The sequence below is a fragment of the Gossypium hirsutum genome, chromosome A13 (assembly GCF_007990345.1).
Source record: "Gossypium hirsutum isolate 1008001.06 chromosome A13, Gossypium_hirsutum_v2.1, whole genome shotgun sequence".
Taxonomy (NCBI): Eukaryota; Viridiplantae; Streptophyta; class Magnoliopsida; order Malvales; family Malvaceae; genus Gossypium; species Gossypium hirsutum.
The window spans coordinates 28,948,683-28,961,686 of NC_053436.1; the positions used below are offsets into that span (position 1 = coordinate 28,948,683).

At 34.2% G+C, this 13,004-nt stretch overlaps 1 non-coding gene across 1 annotated transcript; it reads right to left on the bottom strand.

The window, feature by feature from the left end:
* Positions 1 to 12,204: 12,204 nt before the first annotated feature.
* Positions 12,205 to 12,311, bottom strand: LOC121213445 (small nucleolar RNA R71). The gene has a single exon (XR_005908826.1). It is a non-coding gene; the product is annotated as a small nucleolar RNA R71 (small nucleolar RNA).
* Positions 12,312 to 13,004: the final 693 nt, after the last annotated feature.

Here is a 13,004-nt window from a genome sequence, read left to right on the forward strand (position 1 = left end):
CACACGGGCATGTCCCAAGCCACAGGGGCGTATGGCTCTTCAAACATGAATTTTTTTTAATTATTGTAAAATTTTCCAAAGTTCTCGTTCTAGTCCCGAACCGCTTCCAATGCATGTTTTGGGCATCGTAGGCCCGTGTTAGGGACTTTATGCTCGATTTCAAAAAGTTTTAAATTTGGATGCAAATGTATTTCTCATTTTTTTATGTTTTCTTATGTTTAAGTCTGGTAATGCCTCGTATCCTATTTCGAAGTCGAATTTGGGTAAGGGTTGTTACATTTAGTGGTATCGGAGCTACCGTTTAGTTGATTCTCAGACTAACGTAGCATATGTAAAAGTTTAGCTATGCATGCCATAAATGAACTGTGATAGTGTGAAGACTTGTAACAACTTTAAATTGTGTTTTCGTATAGTAACGGATCCCAATCAAGCTAAGGCTGATGAAGTTTAAAGTAATGCGCTGGCTCTTACTCAAGGGGTAGTGCTATCTGATAGTAGACCTCCTACAGTTATTAAAGGAGAAGGAGGTAGGGAAGCCTTTCTCCACATGATGAATGAGTGGTATACAGAAATTGTTTAAACAAATCTGAATGCCCAACCCCCTCCACCCCCACCTAATCCTCGACTGGTTCCCGTAGCCCCACTAGGTATGGAATTTGTAAGAATGAACAAACCCCTGATTGATAAGATCCGAAAGCATGGGCCTGAAGATTTTAGAGCTAATGTGGATGATGATCCTGAGAGAGCCGACTTCTGGCTCTAAAACTCCAAAAGAGTATTTGATGAGTTGTCTTGCACACCGGATGAATGTTTAAAGTGTGCCATCTCACTTCTGAGAGATTCTGCATATCACTAGTGGAATACCCTGGTATCAGTGGTACCGAGAGAGAGGGTTACATGGGAATTCTTTCAAGAGAAGTTTCAAAAGAAATATATTAGTCAATGGTTCATCGATCAGAAATGTAAGGAATTTCTTGAGCTGAAACAGGGTCGTATGTTAGTGACGGAGTATGAGTGAGAATTCGTCAGACTTAGTAAATACACTCGAGAGTGAGTTTTAACCGAAGCTATTATGTGCAAGAGATTTGAGGATGGATTGAATGAGGACATTCGTATGTTAGTTGGGATTTTAGAGCCGAAAGAATTTGTGATATTATTTGAACAAGCTTGTAAGGCCGAAGAGTTGAACAAAGAGAAGAGGAAACTGATCTTAAAGCTACAGATCTGAGGAAGAAACCAATGAGGAAGTCATTTCCATCTCAATCTAAGAAATCTAAAGAAATGTACTCCCATTTGAATGTTACAGCGGGGTATTCACGCAGAGATCGTAAGAAGCTATATTCGAGTTTTAAATCTCAAGTCACTTTTATGGCAAGTGTGGGCAATGTAAAATCAAACAGACTCGAATGTCAGCATTGTGGGAGGAGACATCCCGGCTAGTGTAGGATGAATGACCGGGCTTGCTTCAAGTGTAGCTCTCAAGAGCATTTTATCCAAGATTGCCCCAAAAGGTTTGAGAAAGAAAAATTTTAGAGTGCGAGGTCGAGTAATACTGCTAATAGGGGTAGGCCACTGAAGAATACCAGCAATGGATCTAGTAGTAAAGGTAGGATGACAGACACCGCTGTGAGACCCGAAGCTCGAGCACCAGCTAGAGTCTATACCATCCATGCTCGCGAAGAAGCGACATCTCCTGATGTTATCACTGGTACTTTTTCTCTCTATAATACTAATGTAGTTGCATTGATTGATCCTGGATCGACACATTCTTATGTTTGTGTGAAATTGGTATCTAGTAAGAGCTTGCCTGTAGAGTTTACTAAGTTTTTGATTCGAGTGTCAAACCCTTTAGGAAAACATGTGTTAGTTGATATAGTTTGCAAGAATTGTTCCTTGATGATTTGAGGTCACTATTTTTCCAACTGATTTAATGATGTTTCCATTTGATGAATTCGATGTTATTTTGGGTATGGATTGGTTGATACTGCATGATGCCGTACTAAACTGTAAAAGAAAGATTATTGAACTGAAAAGTGAAAATGGTGAAATTTTTTGGATTGATTTAGATGAGTCGGATGAGCTACCTGTTGTAATCTCTTCGATGACTGCCCAAATATATGCGAGAAAAGGCTGTGAAGCTTACCTTGCTTATCTGTTGAATACAAAAGAATTTGAATTGAAAATTGAACCAGTGCCAATTTTTGTGAATATCTGGATGTGTTCCCGGAAGAGTTGCCTAGGTTACCCCTAGTTAGAGAAGTTGAGTTTGGTATTGATTTAGTCCCTGGTACTTCACTGATATCTATTGCTCTGTATAGAATGGCTCCAACTGAATTGAAAGAATTGAAAGCTCAGTTGCAAGAGCTGACAGATAAGGGTTTTGTGAGACCGAGTTATTCTTCTTGTGGTGCTCCAGTGTTATTTGTAAAGAAGAAAGACAGATCTATGAGACTTTGTATCGATTACTGGCAACTCAACATGATAACTATGAAGAACAAGTATCCTTTGTCGAGGATAAATTACCTATTTGATCAGTTGAGAGGGGCAACAGTATTCTTGAAGATTGATTTGAGATCTGGCTACTACCAGTTGAGAGTTAAAGAGTCGGGTACCGAAAATCGCTTTCAGAACAAGGTACAGACACTATGAATTCCTTGTTATGCCTTTTGAATTAACAAATGCACCTGCTACTTTTATGGACTTGATGAATAGAATTTTTCGATCGTATTTGAACAAGTTTGTGGTTGTGTTTATTGATGATATTCTGATTTATTCTCAAGACGAGTCTGAGCATGCCGAGCACTTGAGGACGGTATTGCAGACCTTGAGAGATAAGAAATTATTCTCTAAATTAAGTAAAAGTAAGTTTTGGCTCCGAGAGGTCAGATTTTTGGGACATATTATTTTGGGTGATGGTATTCGGGTTGATTTGAGTAAAATTTTTGACAATTATGGATTGGAAGCTACCAAGGAATGTATCTGAAGACAGAAGCTTTTTAGGCTTAGCCGGTTATTACCAATGGTTTTGTTAAAAGAGTTTTGATGATTGCTGCTCCTATGACCAAGTTGTTGCAAAAAGATGTTAAGTTTGAATGGTCCAAAAAATGTCAGCAAAGTTTTGAGAAGTTGAAGGCACTATTGACTGCGACACTGGTTTTAGTGCAACCTGAACCGGGAAAAGAGTTTCTGATTTATAGCGACGCGTCATTGAATGGATTAGGATGTGTGTTGATGCAAGAGGTAAAGTGATAGCCTATGCCTCTAAACGTTGAAACCGGACAAGAAAAATTATCCGACACATGATTTGGAGTTAGCCGCCATTGTGTTTGCTTTAAAAATTTTCAGATATCAGTTGTACGGTGAGAAATGTCAAGTCTTTTCTGATCATAAGAGTTTAAAGTACTTGATGATTCAAAAAGATTTAAACTTGCGACAATGAAGGTGGCTCGAGTTACTGAAAGATTATGAGCTAGTGATTGACTATCACCCGAGTAAGGCAAATGTAGTCACAGTTGCGTTGAGTAGAAAGTCTTTGTTTTCTTTGAGAGAGATGAATACACGATTGACGTTGTCTGAAAATGGTTCGATTCTAGCTGAGTTGAGGGGTAGACCGTTGTTTCTCCAAAAAATTTGTGAAGCTCAGAAATGTGACAGTGATTTGCAAGCCAAGAGAGTTCATTGTGAATCGGTTAGTGATTCAGATTTTCATATCAAATCCGATGATTGTTTGATATTACGAGGTAGAATTTGTGTGCTAAAAAATGAAGAACTTATTCAGAAAATTCTTCATGAAGCGCATAACGGTTGTCTATCTATGCATTCGGGAAGTACGAAAATGTATAATGATTTGAAGAAATTGTATTGATGGTATGGTATGAAATGAGATATTTTAGGGTTTACTTCAGCGAGTGATGGTACCCGAGTGGAAATGAGATAGGATTACGATGGATTTTGTAATGGGTTTGCCTTTGACTCCAGAAAAGAAAGATGTCGTATGGGTTGTGGTTGACAGATTGACGAAATTGGCTCATTTTATACCGATACGTACTGATTACTCGCTTGATAAACTAGCTGAAATATACATTACTGAGATTGTAAGATTGCACGGGCTGCCATTTCTATTATTCAACATAGAGATTCGAGGTTTACTTCGCAATTTTAGAAGAAGTTGCAAGAAGCTTTGGGTACGAAGCTGAACTTTAGTACTGCTTTTAACCCACAAACTGATGGTAAGTCCAAAAGAACGATTCAAGTGCTTGAAGATATGCTCCGATGTTGTGTTCTGGAACTCGAGGATAGTTGGGAAAAATATTTACAATTGGTCAAATTTGCTTATAACAACAACTTTCAGTCGAGTATTAAAATGACACCTTATGAGGCATTGTATGGACACAAGTTCCGAACACCTTTGTATTGGATCAAGCTTAGTGAGAAATAGATTCACGAGGTTGATTTGGTTAGAGAAACTAAAAAAGTAAAGGTAATCCGTGATTGCTTAAAAGACACTTCAAATCGATAAAAGTCATACGCGATTTGAAAAGAAAAGAAATTGAGTTTCAAGTTGGTAATAAAGTAATTTTGAAAGTATCACCATGGAAGAAAATCCTCAGATTTGGTCGTAAAGGCAAGTTAAGTCCACGTTTCATTGGGTCGTATGAAGTTATTGAAAGAATAGGGCTAGTGGCATATCGATTAGCTTTACCGATAGAGTTAGAAAGAATTCATAGTGTGTTTCATGTGTCGATGTTGCGATGATATCGTTCCGATCCTTCACATGTGATTTCTCGATCAGAGATTGAGATTTGACTAGATATGGCGTAAGGTGAAAAACTGATTAAGATTTTAGCTCGAGAAGTTAAACAGTTGAGAAATAAAAGAATAGCCCTAGTAAAAGTTTTATGGCAACGACATGGGATCGAATAGGCTACGTGGGAACTCGACGAGGCTATGAGAAAATAGTACCCAAACCTATTCTTTGGTAAGATTTTCGGGGATAAAAATCCCTAAAGGAGAGATAGTTGAAACAACCTGATTTTTGGCCTAATCAGAATAGTGGTTTTGGGACGAATCCAACATGGGAAAATTTGTTTTTATTACATTTTCATGGTCTACATTTTTCCGAAATGATTTTTTGAAAATTTCGTTCGAAAATTTTGAAGTTTAAGCACTCAATTTAGTCGAAAGGACTAAATTGTAATAACAGCAAAAGTTGAGTTCCACATGTTAAAGGTGTCCAATTGCTATAAGATTTTAAATTAAAGGTCCTTATATGATAATTAGACTATTTGTTAAGTTAGTGGACAAAAATGGACATGAGGTAAGAGAATTTTAGTGATTTGGAAAAAGGGTATTTTGGTCACTTGGTTAATAAAAGAATAAATAGGGAAAATAAAGCCAAAATTTGCTCATCTTTCTTCAACATTGGCCAAAACTTGGAAAAACACCATAGCTAGGGTTTCGTCATCTTTCAAGCTTGATTATAAGTACATCCTAGCCCTGGTTTTAATGCTCTTTATGTTTTTGAAGTCCTTTTCACCCGATCTTTCTATTTCTACCATTGTTTTGAAGTAGGGTTCATGTTTAAATTTTTAACCATGTATGATATGCATGTGTTTTGATGTTTTATGGTAGAAAATGAAAGTTCAGTGTGTAATAAACAACTTTTACTAAGTGATTTTTGAAGGAAATACATAAAAGGACCTATTTGTAAAAAGTTGTAAAATGTGGAGTAAAGATGTGATTTGATGCCAAATGTGGGCTAATATGAGTATGTATAGGGCTTGGCTAGGCTTAGGTTTTGATGAAATTGAATAGATTTCATTTTACGAGCCTAGGGACCAAAATGTAAATATAACAAAGTTTAGAGGTAGAAATGTAATTTTTCCATAGTGTAATTTTTGGACTTAATTGAGTAATGTGGTTAATAAATGAGTTAAATTTGCTATTATAGATCAAGAGAAATGAGGTTTAAACCTAGATCGAGGGAAAAACAAAGTCTTTCACAATTAGGTCCATTTCCACTATTTTTGTACCGAGGTAAGTTCGTATGTGAATAATGTATTATTACTTATGCTTTAATTGCTTTAATATTGTATGAATTATGATTGACTTCTTAGATGTAATCGACAAAGTTCGACAGGAGAGAAATCCCATTGAACCTTAGGAATAGATAGGATACAAATGTCATGGCATTAGGGTTATTTGAGATTACATGTAAGACCATATCTCGGATATGGCATCGATATGAGACTTTGTGTAAGACCATATCTGGGCTGTTGGCATCAATATGATATCCCATGTAAGACCATATCTGGGATATGGCATTGGTATAATACTATGAGTGTGAGATTTCTCGAGTATCCTTTAGTATTCCAAGTGGTTCAACGGGAATCATAACGGAAATGTTAATGTTATGTAAGACCATGGTATGTTGCAAGATGGTACATGTATGTATGTAAAACTTATGCTTAATGAGCACGATATGTGATGAATCCCTCGGTAAGGTTATGATTGTGCAAGTTATGATACTAAGGTTACAATAATGTCCATGTCAAGTTGAGCTATGAGATTTATAAAGACATATATGTTAATTCATTACATGTTAATTGCATGATAAATGTGAGTTTATGATGCTTATTATTTGCATTGGAACTTACTAAGCTTTAAAGCTTACTCCCTTTCTTTTTCATTATTTTATAGTGTCACCAAGCCAGCTCGGGATCGAAGACTGTCGAAGATTCATTTACACTATCAACTTAACATTTTGGTTTCCAATGATTTTAATATTTTGAGTTATGGCATGTATAGGGACTTGGTCATTTTGTTATGTGTCACAATTGATTTGGCCTAATGTGTTTGCCTATTTTGGTTGATGATTCATTTTGTAAATGGCTATATGGTATTGGCTAATATTTGTTTAAGTATATATACATATGATGATGTTTCCATGGATGTGGAAGTATGCATGATTGAAGTTGATAAGTGTGTGATGTTGTATGTGTGAAATAGTAATATGTAAATGATGTGTGGATATCTTGATTTTGGCTGAATTGGCTGAATGTATGTACTTGGAATGGTGCTATGTTTTGTTGTGTAGGTTTGTGCATGGAAGGGTGACAATATGGCTTGGAAAATAACCTTATTTTTGTCCACACGGGCGTGTGTCTAGGTCGTGTGTGACACACGGCTTACCCCATGGGCGTTTGGTCCAGCTGTGTGTCCTCTGCACCTTAATTGTTGCAAAACAGAAAGCTCAGTATTGACCACACGGGTAGAGACGCGGGCGTATGTCTTAGCCATGTGGATGACACGGCCTCAGGCACGGGCGTATGCCCTGGGTGCGTGAGGTCTGCACTTATTTTATGAAAATTTATGAAAATTAAATTGACCACAGGACCTAAGCACACAGACATGTGCCTTGGCCGTGTGACTTCAATTTTTTCTTGGATGACAAACAGAGAGTTACACGGGTTCGGGACACGGGCACGGCCTGCCCACATGGGCGTGTGGCTCTTAAAACATGAAATTTTTTTCTAAGTATTGTGAAATTTTCCAAAGTTCTCGGTTTAGTCCCGAACCACTCCCAATGCATGTTTTGCGCCTTGTAGGCCCTTGTTAGGGACTTTATGCTCGATTTCAAAAAGTTTTAAATTTGGATACAAATGTATGTCTTATTTTTTTATATTTAAGTCTGACAATGCCTCCTACACTGTTCCAGAGTCGAATACAGTAAGAGGTGTTATAGTTACAATGGATTTCATGCTTAGTGAATTGAATGTTATTTATTTCCATCTCTTTTCATTATTTATAGAGTTTAGATTATTTATTTATTCTTGTTCCTATTTGATAATAGTCTGGCCAACTATTAGTTTTTTCAAAACCTAAAGAAATCAAAATAGGACTTTTCATTTTAGGTCTAGAATGAATAACTCTTGGTCTTAATAAAATAGGTCAACCCATGATTCGTAATTAGGATAGGAATATGCCTAATTACCTTGGGTAGCCATAGTGAAGGTAGTTATTAATCAATTTGGTCTATATTATTTGTAACAGCACGATTTAGACCCTATTTGGAATGGTGGTTTCGAGACCACAAATTCGAGTCAGAAAAATATTTAAAAATTATTTTTTGTGTTTATTATGTGTGATTTTAAATTTGTGAAATATTTGTTTTTTTTAATTTTATCGTTTGAGTGCTCGATTTAAAAAAAGGGCTTAATAGCGTAAAATAAAAATTTGATGTTTTAACATGTAGGAGCCGAATTGAACTTATCTTATTAATATAAAGCATTTATAACGCAAATTAAACCATAATAATAGTGATGGACGGTTGTGGACAACCATTATAAGGATTATATATTAAATTATAAAGGTTATTGAAGTAAAATGATTAAAATGTTATTAAATATGTATTAATAAAACATAAAATAAAACCAAGTGTTCATAGATTCTTTGCATGACTGAAATTGAAGAAAATAGAAAGAAAATAAAGGGTTTAAAGGTTCAGCCATTAGCAAGCTTGATTCAAGGTGAGTTTTAGTTCGATTTTTGATAATTTTTATGTTTTTGAGATCGTTGTTATGTTATCTACAAAGCCCATGCCTGAATTTTTTATTTTGATGAATATTTTGAGTTATGCCATTGATGAATATTTGAGTTTTGTGATATTAGTGGATGAAAAATGAATGATATGTTTTGTATTGGAATTTTTGATGATTTTGAGTAATTAAGACTAAATTGCAAAAATAATAAATTGAGGGACTAAAATGTGAAATAAATGAAATGTATGGACTTGTATGAACATAAGAAAGATTTGGCCTAGGCATGATATATTGAAATTTTGCATGTTTTTTGTTTTGTGCAATTTGGACTAAATTGTAAAAGGTGTAAAATGTCAGGGTAAAATAATAATTTGCCCATTTATGTGTTTTTGGACTAAATTGAATGAAAATATGTTTGAATAAGTTTAATTTGAATATGTTTAGATCAAGAAACAAAGAAATCAGATTTGGATCGAGGGAAAACTAAAGTTGACGACTAGTCGTCCGGTTTCAATTTTCATCATCTGAGGTAAGTTTATAAGCAAATATGTGTTGATAATTTTGAATAAATATGAGATTTATATGCTGAAATGAAATAAGTGATCTTTGGAAATTATGTTTATGAAATTGTCTCGATCAAGTTACGATGTCCGAGAGCCCCGTATGAACCTTAGGAATAGCTAGGATACATATGTCATGACATAGGATTCCAGATATGTGTTCTTGTGTAAGACCACATCTGGGACGTTGCCATCGATATGTAGTTACAAGTAAGACCATGGGACATCGGTATTGTATTTGGTTCGTGTAAGACCCTATCTAGGACAATGGCATCGATATGAGATAGCATGTAAGACCACGTCTGGAACGTTGGCATTGTATGATATATGTGATTGTCTGAGTATCCTATTCATTTCTGAATGGTTCAACGGGCAATGATAAGTTGTGATCGAAGGTGTAAAACAAGCTAAAACGATCAGGTATGAGTTAGCTGATTACTTAATTGAAAATAAGGTAAGTTGGCCATTTGATATGTGATACAAATTATATAAGTTATTAATGTGAACATATGTGCATTTGCAAAGTATATTCGGCTATATGTTATGCATATGTATGTGATGTTGTATTTTGGTTCATAAGTACATGTAAACATGTGTGAACATATTCAGTCATATAATGATGTTATGTCTTTGATATTGAATAATACTTTGAATGTGTATATATGAATATGTACAATCGGTAAAGATAAAATTATTTATGAAGCATATGTTAAATATGAAATGTTGAGCTTGATATTATATGTAACTATGATAATATAACTTCGTTTGGTTAAAATAAGTTGATAATGTTATTGAGTTGATTATTTTCTTATGACTTACTAATCTATGATAGCTTACTCTGTGTGTGTTTATATTTGCCTCTGTTTTATAGATTTTGGAGATTAGTTACGAGCTCGGGGATTGTCAGCAAAGTCCATCACACTATCGACCATTGTTGGTATTTGATAAGTTTACACTTGAACTTATGGCATGTATAAGCTAGGTTGTTTTTGGTCAAGTTTGAAGTATGTATATATTAAGCCATGTGAAAATGGCTAATATATTATGTGAGTATATGAAACTTTAGTTAGGATTATATTGTTTTTTGCTTTGGAAATGGTTGATGATTTTGGATGAAATTGTGGTTGATTTGGCTATGGTTATGCGTAGATAAAATATACATGTGAACTTGATTGTTATGTTTGATTAAGGTATTACATGTGATTTAGCATCAATGGTTATTTGATTATGTCTGAACATGATAAGATATTATTTTGATATATTTGTTACACGGTACATAAGTTTTGTGTTTGGGTAAATATGTTTGTATTTGGTTAGGTGATAAAATGTAGGTGATGGTTATTAGCTAATTGTGATTCGGCATTTGTATATGTATACGTATATAATGTATTAGTATGATATTTTTATATATATGATAAGATATATTTGTAATGTAATTGATTTGAGGTGTAAATTATGATTGGTATATATGTATATTAATTCATTTCCATGGTAGGATATATGCATATGAAGTGATAGAGTAAAATGAAGAAAATGTAACCTTGAGCATAGCACGAATACTAAGCATGTTTATATTCGGTTAATGCTTTGGAATAAATGACCAAATGAGTAGTGAATTTTGTATTGGTAAAACCAAAAGGTAATATGAACTTTAAATTATGCATTTATGCTCAGTTTGGTCAAAATGATGTGATTATGTGTAATTGGTGTTGTGAGTTCTATTTATGTATGATTTTTATTTAGTATGCGATTGAATCGTAATATGGTTTGAATATTTTGTGCATTATATAAATTGCATTAAAGTAATATTCGGCTATATGGTCTTGACATTAAAGTTGATTATGAGTTTAGATAATCATTAATGTAATAGTTAGTTTGATTTGTAATATGCACAAATGATTCATCATGTCAATTAGATATATTGACATATATTCAATATTTTTATTTCAATGTCTTAATGTTTATACATGGAAATTGTCATGTAGATATCTATGTTATGATTTTGATTAATCTAATGCTATTAGAGAGATGTAAAAAAATTTCGTATACTTGAGTTGTAATCTTTTAAGCATGAATAACAACGATTGACAATTTTTTTTAGCTGTCTATGGTTCAGGTTCAGTATTGCCTTATAACCCTAATCCGGTGACAGATACGGGTTAGGGGTGTTACATTATTAGCATAGTTATATAACTCAATAGTTAGATTAAATGAGTTTTTTAATTGGTTAGAAGAGAATTAGAGAATTTTAGCTCCCCAAGTTAATAATTGGATGGAGAAAGATCAATTAGTTAGCATATTGGATGAAATTATAATCCTAGGGGTTCTACTATTGATTGTTTATTTGATTTCATTTAATTTGCATTACTTATTTTTATTTACTATTAAATTAGTTAGATAAACTTATTATCGATTAATTTGGATATGTTTAAAGTAATATTTGGTAATTGGTGTTTTGATTAATAATAGCACTCTGTGGGATCGATATTTTATGTTACTTAGAATGATATGTATACTTGTGGGTGCAATTATCGATCAACAAGGTTTTGGCTTCATTACTGGGGAGCCAATTTCTAATTTTGTTAACATCAATTTAATTACTTTTTGCTAGCTCAAATTTTTTTTTTTTGGTTTTATTTTCAGTACCTCTGGCTTTTGTATGCATAGCAGTCAAAATCAAAATTTGTTACCACTCAATTTGAAAATTGAAAGAACTCTACGAAGACTCAGATGTATAAGCATCAATTTTGAGGTTGAAAATGAAGAGTCAATAATGGTTGTTTCTAATGAGAATAAGAATGTTAATGAGCATAATAATGCACAAATTCCTCTTGCAGTCCCTGTTGCACCTAGATCTATCAGAGACTATGTCATACCAATAGTGGAAGTGAACAGTCTGGAGATTAAATCGACAGTCATTCATATGATTAAAGCTATTAAGTTCTGTGGTTTCTCTCATAAAGATCCCAACCAATATATGTGGAATTTCATCAACTAGACGAGCTAAAGACTGGTTAGATAGTTTGTTGAATGAGTCGATTACAACTTGAGATCCAGTTGTGGAGAACTCTCTGGCTAAGTTATCCCCTCCAAGAAAGACAGCAAAATTGCGAAATGAAATTACTAGTTTCCAACAATATGAAGAGAAAAATTTACATGAGGCATGAGAACAATTTAAGGATATACAAAAGAAATGTCCTCACCACCAAATGTCAGATTGGTTATTGATTCATACTTTTCTACACTGGTTTGAGAGAGTCCATTAGAGGTAATTTGGATGTAGCAGCTAATGGGGCATTATTGAGTAAGTCACTCAAATAAAATTCCAAGATAATTGAAGACATTGTAGAAAACAATTTGCAACGAATTTTGAGCAAAATTAGGCAAGTAAAAAAAGGTCAATTAGAGTAATAGAGGTTGATGTGATGACTATCCTTATCACTGAAATGATTGCTTTGAGTGGAGACATAAATGAGAAACTTAAGGTTAGTAGGAAGCAACCAATTTATGTCATTTTTCATCCGTGCAGGGATAATCATCATTCTTGGCAATGCACAATTGATTCAGAACTGGTTAGATAAGTTGGAAATCCTGAGAGACAGCAGAATAACCTTTTTCCTAACACGTATAATCTAGGATGGAGAGCTGATCCCAAATTTGCTTAGGGAAATAACCAAATTAGTTTTTCACAAGATAGGCTAATAAAAGAATTGTAACATCTCGAAATCAGGCCTACAAGTTTCAGCTTTGCAAGGAAGCTTTTGTTAATGTTTGGAAAAAATGGGAGTTTGCCAAAAAAGTAATAGAAAAGAGTTCGCCAGTGTTTCAACATAATAATGTTCACCAAAGAACTTGGTAAGGGGCTCGCTAAATTATTTCAAGTGTGTTCGTCGGTATGTTTGGT